This window comes from Myotis lucifugus, unplaced genomic scaffold (genome assembly GCF_000147115.1).
Source record: "Myotis lucifugus unplaced genomic scaffold, Myoluc2.0 scaffold_11, whole genome shotgun sequence".
Taxonomy (NCBI): Eukaryota; Metazoa; Chordata; class Mammalia; order Chiroptera; family Vespertilionidae; genus Myotis; species Myotis lucifugus.
Genome location: NW_005871059.1, coordinates 15,914,997 through 15,927,524, shown reverse-complemented (window position 1 = coordinate 15,927,524; position 12,528 = coordinate 15,914,997). Strand labels below are relative to the sequence as shown.

Here is a 12,528-nt window from a genome sequence, read left to right as displayed (position 1 = left end):
CAGCACACACTAACCAAGGTGACAGAGATATCCCGAACCCTGCAGCTCTGCATCAATCACATACACTGAATTGTGTGGTAAGGAATACTGACAAAGTACTTTTGCTCAAATTCCTTCTCTCAGATGAAGACACAAATTTTGTAATGACCAGAGCTTTTTGTGTAAAGCTAACTAATCTTTGGATTAAATAACATGAAGGCTTGTAGATCAAGTCTAGGAACCAAACACCAGGATTAGAATTCCAGGTCTGTCTCTCACTAGCCATGTAACCAAAAACAAGTTATTCAGTCTCGTTGAGTTTCAGTTTCCTCGTAAGCAAAACAAGGATATAATACATATTCACTGGTGGCTCTAAGAATGAAATCAGATGTTATACATAAAGTGCCTGGCACATAATAAATTCATAATAAATGGTGGGCCACCCCGTCATCAAGTAGGGATTCTGGGGGGAAATGAACTATGTCTGTTTTTCACTAAAAATTTTAACAGTAATATTATGCACAACCCACTTAGTAAATAAATAACATAACAACAGTAAATAATGATAGTATCAGCACTGTTCTAGAGACTCTCTGCATTCCTCGCATCTTCATGACCCTTTGGGGTTGGAACTAAAATTATCCCTATATTATAGGTAAAGAAGGTTAAAAAAGAATTAAAACTTGCACAAAGCCACACAACCAGTAAATGGAAGAGCCAGGATTTGAACTCAGGCTGTCCAGCTCCAGAGAGCTTATACAGTACTACCACCATTCCCAAAAAACTTCAGTATTTTATAACCAGCACCTAGCATAATTCCTGACAGTTCATCATTTGTTAAAAAAAATAAACTATTACTACCATTTGTGGCTTCAGAATCATTAATAACCTGTTCTGAGCCCCCATAAATTCCACTGACATTCAGGATGAGGATAGTAACAGTATCTTAGCCCCTTCTTTCAAAAGAAATATTTCCTGAGTAGTTTCATTGCATATGTACCTGACATCAGTGATATAGAGGAAAGAATCTGGCTCTCAGTATAATAGGTGACAGATGTAGCAAGATTAGCATTAATATAAATTCAAACAACTTGTCACTAATACACAAATTTTGGTAACTTATATTCAGAAATTACTACTAGTTTGAAAAGCTGACAGTTTTCTTAAAAACTACCATTGTCATCTCTTCAGGAAGGCACATAATGGTCCTTCATGGGAAACGTTGGTTAAACACTCATGCAACACAAACAGGCATCAAGCTTTTTAAAGAGCACTTAATTCTCATTCTCAATTGTATTTACTCCTCAGCTGAACTCAAGTAAAAAGCCAAATAAAACAGTGCTGGTTATGCATTTCCTTAACATTAAACATTCAAAATAAATTTCATTTTTAAATTGGCTAGGATGACTATTCCCTCAATAGGGGGGAAAAGTGGTGAAAGGACAAGCATAGAGTTAACAGAAAAACAAATACAAGGGATACATAAACATATAAAAAGATGCTCACCACACTCATAGTAAAAGAAATACAAGCTAAAAGTAAAGAGTAGAAAAGTCCAAAAGTTTAATCACGTCAGTATGAGCATGGCTATGGGAAGGAACAAGGCATTCTCATATAATTGTGGGTAGAAGAGTAAATTGGTACCAATGGAAATCAATTTGCCAACAGCCAAAATTCCAAATGTGTACACACTAAACCAGTAATCCTGCTTATGGGAACATATCCTACAGATACATTTGCACATATGTAAAGTAATGATGTACAGATGATTCACTGTAACATTGTAAAGGAAAACATAATATTCCGTAGCTATAAAGAAAAAAGTGAGGAAGGTTTCCATCCCAGTTACAGAATTATCTCCACGTTACACTGTTAAGTACAAAAAACAAGATTCAGATAGCATATAGCTATCTTATGGGTTGAAAGCAATGTGTCTGAGAAGTATGTGAATGCACATATCTGCCTGCAAACGCATAAGAAATTAGAAAAGGACACAGATGACCAACAACAGTGATTATGGGAAATGGTGGGTGGCACTGGGTAGATGAGGTCTAGAGGTGCAGATAGGGGAGAAAAAGTTTTCACTCATAAGTTTGTACAAACTGAAGCACTTAAATACTTTATTAGGAAAACAATATTTATTCATTAAGATATCTAATGCATTAAGTGAACCCAGCTTGGTTAGGTCTGCTTTCTTGGAGACAACCCAAATGCCACAACTGCCATAAATTCCGTCACACATACTTCACAAACCCACCCCTTATCCTATGCACGCTGCTCTCCTAAAGTTCAAAATTTACACTTTTAGAGCAGCCAAAAATCTTCTTTAAAGTATATCAATTCTTCATTTTTTAAAAAACAACACAGAGTTTCTGAGAAAGCCTTGCTAGTTTTTTAAACATTTGACCTAGGTGTGGAGATAAAAAAAAAAAAGAAAAGAAAAGGTGTCTTTTGCTAACAATACTAGTACATATGCAGCTAGGCCAAAAAGATTATTACTATTTTCTGCTGGAGAAGTGAGAACAGGGCACTGAGAACTAGATTTCTCTGAAAGTTGAGGAAAATTTTAAAAAGAGAGTAAAACACAATGAGAAGACACATTAAATTTCTAAGCTGGTCACACATAAACATTCCGAATCTGTCAGCAGCTTCATCCTCACTTATAGGCAAAGGCAGGAACGAAATTGGCCTGACAAACACAAGGATGTCATGTTTCCTGTTCACACCTTCTCCCTGGTCACATCAGTTCCTATGCTCCCATGAAGAGAGTGAAATTTTGTGCAGATGAGTAACTACATGTTCCCAGTGCAGTATTGTGCATCCGGTGGCTTCTCGATAAACTTGTGATGTTCCTAGTTCTGGGAACATTTATTTGGACCACCATCATATAATGTTCTATACAAAAGGAAAATACACTGTGCAATTTCTTCCAGTGACATCATAACCAGGCTCAAAACAAAGTAAAGCCAACACCAACAATCTCTCACAGTCATAACAGATACTAGGGAGCATACTTTCTCTGAGCTTATCCCACAGCTACCTTCTGCATAGGATCCTCACCCAGCCCATTGTAAAACCCATTTGGTATCAAGTGATAATCTACAACCAGTCTAAAATTCATGTGTGAATCAAACTCTAAATTCATTAGCTAAAAAATAACAGCGGTTCAGGAGGCCTTTCCCAAATAAGCTAACGACAAATCCACCAAGGTTAATTGCACAAGATAAATGCACAAGCTGCAGACGCTGCATTTTAATAGGTCATAAGACAAAAGCTTGTCAAAGTCAATCAGCTCCCCACACTATGACAAGGCCAACCAAGCTGGAGCCTACATTGATCTCACACTTTGAAATCCTCTTCTCCGTAAGCTTTGGAACTGTGCAGTTGACAGGCATAAATAGCTAAACCTTGTCAAAAAATATAATTCACTTGGTAAATTTTGGCCATCGGATCTTCTGCCATTCTAAATATTTACAGCACTACCAAAGAGTAAAATGAGACTATAAACTGAATGATTTTTCTGGCTTAGGTAAGCAGATCCAAATGTTGACGCTAGTCCTCTGGTAGGTCAGTAGAAGGTGCCTTGTAGACTGTTAGCATATGGACCTCCACGCCTGGCATGATAAAAGCAACTTTCCCCAGGTGGGAAAAGCTGTAACTACAATGGAATTACAGACATGCCATTTGGAATGCTTAAAACCTTCTTTTTTTTTAATTTCTACTCTGAGCATTAGTTTAGCTCAAAATGTTTTATTTCAACTACTAAATATATTTCTTTCTTTGGAGGTAAGAGTCTCAAAATTCAAATACTTGTAAACATGATTTGGTAGAGGATCCTGCTGGAGAATATGCCAGGCATTCAACCTTAAAGTCCACCAAAACATTCATGCAAACTAAATGTCAATGCTTAAAATTTCCCTTTCCAACTTGCTATGTGATCCAGCTATGATGTTAAACTACACGTCATCCAATACATTACATAATGTGTACAGGAATATTACCAAGGAGAAAGGGGCAGGGGGTGGGGGAAAGGGGCTCATGACTGGCTGTCCAAATCATCAGCATCACCTTTACAGTTATTTATTCCCATATCCGGTGCCAATAATTTAAAGAGACAATTCTTTCTTGGGCCTCAAAATAGAAAACTTAGACATCCTAAGTACACATATGCACCCCCCAACCCCCACCCCCTATTACTTCAGTAGTAGGAGAGCATTTCCTGCAGTGGTAACAATAAAGATGGAATTGCCAAGATCACCCTCCACCCATCCTAGTAGTACTGCTTTTCATTTTGTTAGAAAGTAACATTGAAACAAGGTTCTTTTTGAAAAAAGATTGGTAGATTATAACAAGAAAAATCATGAAAACAATTTTTTCTGAGTCTGGATGTCAGCATCTGGGCAACATGTTGAGTTTTCAAATTTGCTCAATGTGACAAATGATTAAATATTCAGTAAAAGAACTTGTTCAATCAATACCACACTTAGATAGTAACAACAGTAAAATGATATATCATTTTTGATAACTGTTAATGGCCACTAATTTGCACATGCTAAAACATGTGAATTCAAATCTCTGCTAGCCACAGTACTTCTTTCAACCAATCAACTTAGCCTGAAAATGAAGCATCTTAAAATTAAATTCAAATCTGTCCTCCTTTAACATGTTAAAAATAACTGAACACTATTAACCTTACATGGTCCTCAATGTAATTTAGGAATAATTAACTTTCATATTGCACTACTGAATAAATCAATCGTAAAATAGCAAGACAAGTATATAAAATAATGCAATGAACTACTTTCATTATTCTCATAGGGCAAACCTAAAAAGATAATTATGTTAAAGATAACTTGAAAAAACTTTCAATATTTTCCTAGAAAAATGCAAACAAGTGGTCTAAAACTAAACTCTAACCACACACACACACACAAATATTTTTTCACAGGGCTTAGTTCAAATATAACTGAACATATTCCCTTTTCCACACAGTGTACTTACCCAGATTCCATCTACTCTATATGTTAGCATTTCCAAATTTTCAGTGCCCTGAATACTGACACTCTCAAAAGCAAGCTTCCTCCAAAAGCAAAACAATCAAGCATACATAATAAACCTAACTGCTACACAGAAATTTCTTAAAAATCTCCCCCTTGAAATACATACGCAGCTTTTAAGCACATTGAGCCCGTTGTTTGCTGTTCCCTGTCATTAGAAGACTGTGGAAAGCTGATGGAAATCCAGTCTGCAAAAGCTTAATGAGCAAGACCGGCCCCACCCAGGCCGGACCCTGCTGGAGAAGGGCATGGCTCTGTAAAAAAGCTCAGCTTGGTTCCAAGTTACTTCATTCCTCTGCTAGAAAACTCACATGGGTCAAAGAAAAAGTCATTTTCCTGCTGCCTGCTTTACCCACTAAATGAAGAAAGCTCACATAAAGGATAGTTTCTATGACACAACTGTAATTGTATGATAATTTTTCTATTATTGCTGGGAATTTTTTCTGTTTGTGTGGTCATAATTTTTACTTTGCTTTCAGTCTCCTCCTTCAACTGTGTTCTTATTTTTGTCATTTTATCCTACCCTACAAATAGACACCAAAAGTGTATGTACACAATATCTGACCTAATCATCTTTATTTATAAACTACTATAAGCCAATGTATACATTTCCAGACATAGAAAAACTCTGGAAATACATAGTCCAGTTTTCAATACATAAAAATGAAATACTGATTTTGATTCATTTGTAAAAGAATTTGCTTATTCATTCATTTCATATTGTATTTTAAAATGAAGGCTTGTTTTAATAAGACTTATAGGTTCCATCACATAGTTACAAAGCTGATATATCTGCTTTATTGTCAATCCTTCATTAAGAAATGACTGACACAAAAGGTAATCATACATCCGTCTATCATATGAATATAAATACACATGGCAACAAAGTAAATGTAAAGTAACCATAGGAAAACACATTAATTTTAAAATTCAGGTCGGAGAAATCTGAGAAACAACTAATCTTCCCTGATTATATAAGAATAACCCCCACTCACTATACATTTCCACAATTTAAATACTGGTTGTTGATGTTTTTTCCCCCAATGTAGATATTTATATTAAACAATCATGACCAAGACAATCGGACTTTGTATCCAGGCATGCATTTTCACAACTTCAAGATGCGGCCATATTGCTCTCCTATCAAGCAGTTCCGATGTCCATTAGTGAGTATTATATGTTCACATTCATTTACAGCAGTCTTTTTTAAAAAAAAAAAAAAAAGTTTTTTTAATTCCAAAAAAATACTTTAGATACTTAAATAAGTATGATGTCACCTGTACCAACTAGTAGAGAAAAGGTAATGTTTGCTTTATGGGAACTTACTGAAAATATGTTTCAGTAGCAGCTAGCTCTGAAGAGATTAATCTCTGTTAAAATGAACAAATATAAAACTTTAAAATGAAAGTCATTTGCCCTAACCGGTTTGGCTCAGTGGATAGAGCGTCGGCCTGAGGACTGAAGGGTCCCAGGTTCGATTCCAGTCAAGGGCATGTACCTTGGTTGCAGGCACATCCCCAGTGGAGGGTGTGCAGGAGGCAGCTGATCGATGTTTCTCTCTCATCGATGTTTCTAACTCTCTATCCCTCTCCCTTCCTCTCTGTAAAAAATCAATAAAATATATTAAAAAATAAAATAAAATAAATAAATAAAATAAAAGTCATTCTATATAACAAAAGTAAATAAACTTCACTATCCACCACAGAGTTTTCACTGATTCACAATAGGGCAATTTGGTGAGTTTTTAGTAGAGCCAATTTTATTCAATTCAAAGTAGCAATAATCTTTTTATTTTCTTCCTACTTTTTAAATATTAAATGTATTTTTAATAAATGCAGTATATGATATATTTATTTCAATAGCCTTACTTGGAAAAATATTGGCTCCAAGCCTCTTTCTGACATGTGTTGCTTCATGGAATCCGGAAGTCTCATAACTACTGACACTGCACTAGATCCAGTGAAGTTAACACTCCAGCTCAGATCTCTCTCATAACCCCTGTGTGTCCTGCCCTCTTACTCCCCAACTTCTGCTAGTACTGAATGGTGTGTGTCCCCAGAGTTCATACGTTGAAGCACTACGCTCCTCCAATGTGATGGTATTTGGAGATGGGACCTTTTGGGGAATAATTAGATTTAGATGAAAACTTAAGGGTGGAGGCCATCATGATAGAATTATTGCCCTTATAAGAAAAGACATCGGAGCGCTTGCTCATTCTTTCCCCTTCTCCTGCTCTGTTTCACCTCACCCTGTGAAGACAAAAAGAAAAGGTGGCCACGTATAAGCCAGGAAAGGAGCCCCCCAAAAATTGACCATGCTGGCAACCTCGATCTTGGACTTACAGCCTTCAGAACTGTGAGAAAATAAATTTGTTGTCTGAGCCCCCAGTATATGGTATCTTGTTATAGCAGCTGAAGCTGAATGGTACTGCTCAAACTCCACTGCTGATTTCAATATAAAAGATCCTGCTTATTAAGACAACTGACTCTCATTATTCAAACAATGGTTAAGAGAAGTAAGATAGAAAGTTTTACAATACTATGATTTGAAAACAAACAAATTTTTAAAAAAAACATATTAATACAGTAGATAAAGAGAACCCAGAGAATTTAAATGAGTTTCCAAAATCATATACCCAATAAGTGGTAGAGCCAGAATTTCCACCAAATTGGTCTGATTTCAAAACCAATGTTAGTGGCACCGGTATTATAGTGGTGAGCACAGCTGCCTTCCAAAATCAATGGCACTTTTCCACCAATGCTGCATTATCTTTATTTTAACATCCTGGTCTTCCAGATGAGTAAACTAAACCCAAAGAAGTGAAGTAACTTATATAAGACTAGGGGCCCAGTGCATGAATTTGTGCACCTTGAAAGGAACTGTGGAGTGCGATGCTGCTATGGGCACAGGGGCGGGTCTCGGCCCATCCTTCGCACCTCCACCCGGCTCCTCCCACCACATCCCCCAGTCCCCTGTCTGCCAGCAGCCCAGCTCCAGCCTCCGCTTGCACCTGTTGGCAGCATTGGGGCTGGCGCCAGCAGCGGGTGCAAGCGGGGCCGACACCAGCAGTGCGTGCGAGCGGGGCCAGCACAGGCAGTGGGTGCAAGCGGCGGCTCTGGCACTGGCATTGGGAGCGAGAGGCGGCTGCTGGCCCCAGTCGCCCCTTAGGATCAGGGGGGAGGTGGAGAAGCCCAGAGGAGTGACTGGGGCCGGCAGCGGCCGCTCGCACCCGCTGACAGTGCTGAGCAGTTGAGACCAGCGCCGGGCACTGGCAGCGGGTGTGAATGGGGCCAGCACCAGCAGCAGGTGCGAGCGCCGGGCAAGACCATGGCACACGGGAGCAAAGAACTTTCAGTAACCACCAGAGGCTTGCCTCAATGACAGCAGTCAGTGCCCCACCTTGGTCTGGCGCCCCTGCTCACCTGTTCCACCATCCCGCCGCTGCCGACGCCCGCCATGTTCCGCACTCTGCCACCTGCTGCCAACACCTGCCATGTTGCACACGTGTGCCCCCTAGTGGTCAGTGCACATCATAGCAACCGGTTGTTCGGTTGTTCCTCTTTTCAGTCTATTTGCATATTAGGGTTTTATATATAGAGAAGATTAGTCAATGGGTTATTGGCAAAGAAGTACACAAACCAGGTCTAGTATCATTTAAATTATTCATTTCCAGTAAGATTTTAAACTCATTAAAGTGCACAAATTACACTGGCTGAAACATCTACATGTCTTAATATAAAAATTGTTCATATGAATTTATATCTGTTGCATCTGTCTTTGGAAGATCCTAAATAACCATGTTTTGACACTGTCTCATTATTCCACTAAAAATGGAAATTTGAGGTTTATCTCAGAATACTATTTTTGAAGTAATTAAGGGAGTTTGGATTAAGGTGGAAATATTTTTCCTATATATGTATATGTCAGTTTGTGTATAAATAGAATTTTATTTTAAACCCAGTATCATAATTTTTTCAATTTCTAAAATTATCCTACCTCCTTACTTTATGGGGACAAAGAATGGAATTGAATAACATGTAAAGGACCCACAGTCCAAAACCAAATTCTGTGCAGAAAATAAAGTGATTAGTGTTGCAAAAAGATAATGAGGGAGACAGTTCCTTTCAGTCTTTCCACCTTTATTCATCTAGCCTCCATTTGAGAAGCAATCATCACTTGTCACACAAGGAAAAAAAGCACACATAATTTTCTGTTATAGCCCTAAAATAACCTAAGAAGTACTCAAAACAAACCTGTTTTTTGAAATTTTACAAGGAATCCAATCTCCCCATCTACCAATCACCAGGCAACACTATAAACACTATGCTTCCTGAACGAACATGGAGAAAAGTTTCAGGACTCTTTCAATCTGGATGAACTTCAATTGGTCTATAAAATTTTCTAGCAGCCCACATTTCAGACAGAATCACTGCTATGTGATGTCAGCAAAAAGAAGAAAAAAACTGTTCTATTCCATAAACCCTATGTGTAAGCTCTATTTTGACCACAACACTCCACAGTTTAACTTCTCTCAGGCTCTAAATCCAGAATAATTTGCACAACTACTCATTAGTCATTAGCAAAATGTCTTCCCCATCATGTCTTTAAAAATGTGACATCAGAAAGAATTATATATTTGTGAAACTGGGAAACATGCTGAATGAACCCATATTTTTAAGGGGGTTTGGAAAGAGAGTAGGTTTGGGGGGGAGTAGTGGTTAGGAATCTATACTCAAAAAGTTAATGTTTTGAAACTAAAAAGTGTTAGGACAAAGATAGCCTTTTTTTAACTAAAAAAGTCAAAAGCATCACTATTAGAATTACACATTTGGACCAATACAGTAACCCAGCATTTACTTTAAAATGTATTATTTTCGTTCCACATATGTCTAAGAAGCAGTTGCTGAGTTCCTCTTTTGCACCAGACACTGGTCTAAGCTTTTACCACTAGATAGCTCTTCCTCATACCAGCCCTCAGGGAATTCACTGTCTAGCAGAGAAGAGGTACATAAATAATTATACCACATGCGATAAGGGATATACAGAGATACAGGAAGGGCACAGCAAAGCGGACAACTCCCTTGCGGAGGTTAAGGATGGCATTATAGGCTCACAATGTTTAGGCTCATTCATCTTTCTTTAAAAGTACAAATGTTACTGCTAATGTGGTAATGACACTCCCTTGCCATAGGGATTAAAGAAATAAAATAAAAGCACCTACCACAAAGCCCATTAGCCATAAAACAGAAACAAATATCTTGCTAGCATTGTGCAACACCCTACATATGACTGAGCAAAGTGGGGTTTTTCTAGAATAAATAAATTTATAGCCCAATGGGATCTCAGTACTTATGTACCTCTATACCTTGCCTTTCACAAATGGAAGACCTCAGGTCAGAAGATAGGTTACTTATTCAAGGTCACATACAGAGTAAATCAGTAGAACCCAGGCTAGATGTCAGATTCTGACTAACAGTTCCAATGCCTTTCCCTATGCAGACTGCCCTGCCCCATTGAAAAGGGGAGAGAACAGGGAATAGAGAGGCCCTTTTGGCTCTCCAAGGGCCAGAAGAAACAAAGAGCCTTGAGACAAGGCATCCAGCAGACCTCAAAAGCTCCCACTCTCTGGACTCCAAAAAATCCCTATACCTTCCCACTCCTGAAAAAATTATAAGTTTCCAAAAATAAAGAGGCTACTGCCAAGAAATTAACTACTCTTCCCAATCGGAAAGACTATTAAATTCATATTCAGTCTAGCTATATCCCCATATTGCCACTTAGCTAAGTCTGTAAAATGAAGGTATGAGCAGATAATCTGCCTATACAGCAGGGCAAAATGCTAAATGAATGAAAGTTACTATTAAACATAAAATTTCATTGGTCACAAAAATTAACAATCTAAGTTTTCCCCCTGGAAATGGCTGAGTGTATATTTTTTTTAAAAAAAAACAAACATTAACATACAGTAATCTCCTACCAATCCCATTTATCTATTTTTCCCACAAGTTGTAGAAGGAAAAAAAAGTGTTTCCTCACCCTAATCCACCCTCCATAATTTCCCTTCTTTCCTTTTTCTCCTTTCCTTTAAAAGGGCCCCCCTATCCAAGAGGCCCAACCTGAACCATATAAACACAAGGTCCTTGTAAAAAAACAAAAAGTTTTTAACTACTAGTATACATGGATTCTATCTACCAGGGCAAGCCAAGGGAATGTTAAGGTGTATGGAGTTAGTACAGCACAGCTACACATCAGGCCCTGGGGAGGTACAACCCCGTCTGGGGCCCTCTCCTCACTTCACTTGCATCACAGTCTTCCTTCTCTGCCTAATATATGCCTTCTGCATGGTTTGGGCACTTGATTGAGAACCCAGACTACTTTCAGTCCTTCACAACTTTATTAGCTCCATAATTTGAAACTGTAACTTCTTCACTCATATCTTTCTGTAGCTTCACCTTTCAAACCTAACTCTCCAAACCTGAATTATGAAAGAAAACCCTAACCAATGTTAATATGTTCTCAATCCACAGACCCTATCCACACAAATTAATTAACAAAGAATATCCAACATCAAGCCAGAATACCTTTCCCTATAAAATCTTGATTTTAATTCTGTACTTTTGGGTTTCCATTCATCGAGTAAGGAATTGCTCTCTGCTTACCAATAGCTGCTAAGGATACAGACCTGTGTAAAACTTGGCTCCAGCAATGCAAAAGCAAGGCACTTAAAAAAACTAGATTACAAAGAGAATAAGAGTTGGAATATAGGCATGAAGAATTCAACAGTAACTGACTTGATGAGGGAAGAATGCTTCTCAATGTGACATGTGAGCTGACCTTGAAGGTTAAGAAGGAGCTTACTGGGCCAATTTTAAGTGGGTATAAGTGAACTCCTCACCGTGGGAACAGTAAGTAAAGGGCACAGAATCATAAACATAAAGGCGTTGTAGAGAATGGTAAGTACCTCATCATCTGCCTGCAACACAGGGTGGGAATAAAGAAGAGGGACAGAGAGGTAGCCAAATAATGAGTGATCAGTATGCTAAGCTCAGATCTATCCTGTAGGCAATGGAAAACAACATTAATTTTGTATTTCTGGAGGATTACTTTGGCAGTCATGTGAGAACTAGTGACACAATGAAAGGAAACTAGTTAAGATGATGTTCCAGTGGTCCAGGAAACAGCATCTAAACTAAGACAGAGGCAACAAATATGCAAAGGAAGAGATGGAGTCAATAAATATTTAGTAGGTGACAGGGACAGGCTTTGATAATGAGTTGGATTGCTGAAGCAATGGAGAACAACATTCCCAGGTTCCTGGTAGTCCAAGGTTAGAAAGCAGTGCCATTCACCTAGACAAGGATTTCCAACAAGAGTAGGAAATGGGGATAAAAGAAGCACAGCTTCTACTTTTAATGCCTTTGAATTGACTGTGTGATGACAACCAGAATGGTTGGAGATAGGTGTTTGAACAACAGAGTCTAGGTTTCCTTGC

The 12,528-nt window shown here is 38.2% G+C and overlaps 1 protein-coding gene across 15 annotated transcripts in view; it reads right to left on the bottom strand.

The window, feature by feature from the left end:
• Positions 1-12,528, bottom strand: part of EPB41L2 (erythrocyte membrane protein band 4.1 like 2) — a 191,330-nt gene that overhangs the window by 106,354 nt on the left and 72,448 nt on the right. Inside the window, exon 1 of one of the 15 annotated variants that reach the window (XM_014451933.2) lies at positions 5,146-5,231. The exons of the other annotated variants lie outside the window; for them this stretch is intronic. The gene's annotated coding sequence lies outside the window, so the exon portion shown is untranslated. Of the gene's footprint in view, positions 1-5,145; positions 5,232-12,528 lie in introns of those variants that run through there. 15 annotated transcript variants of the gene reach the window in all.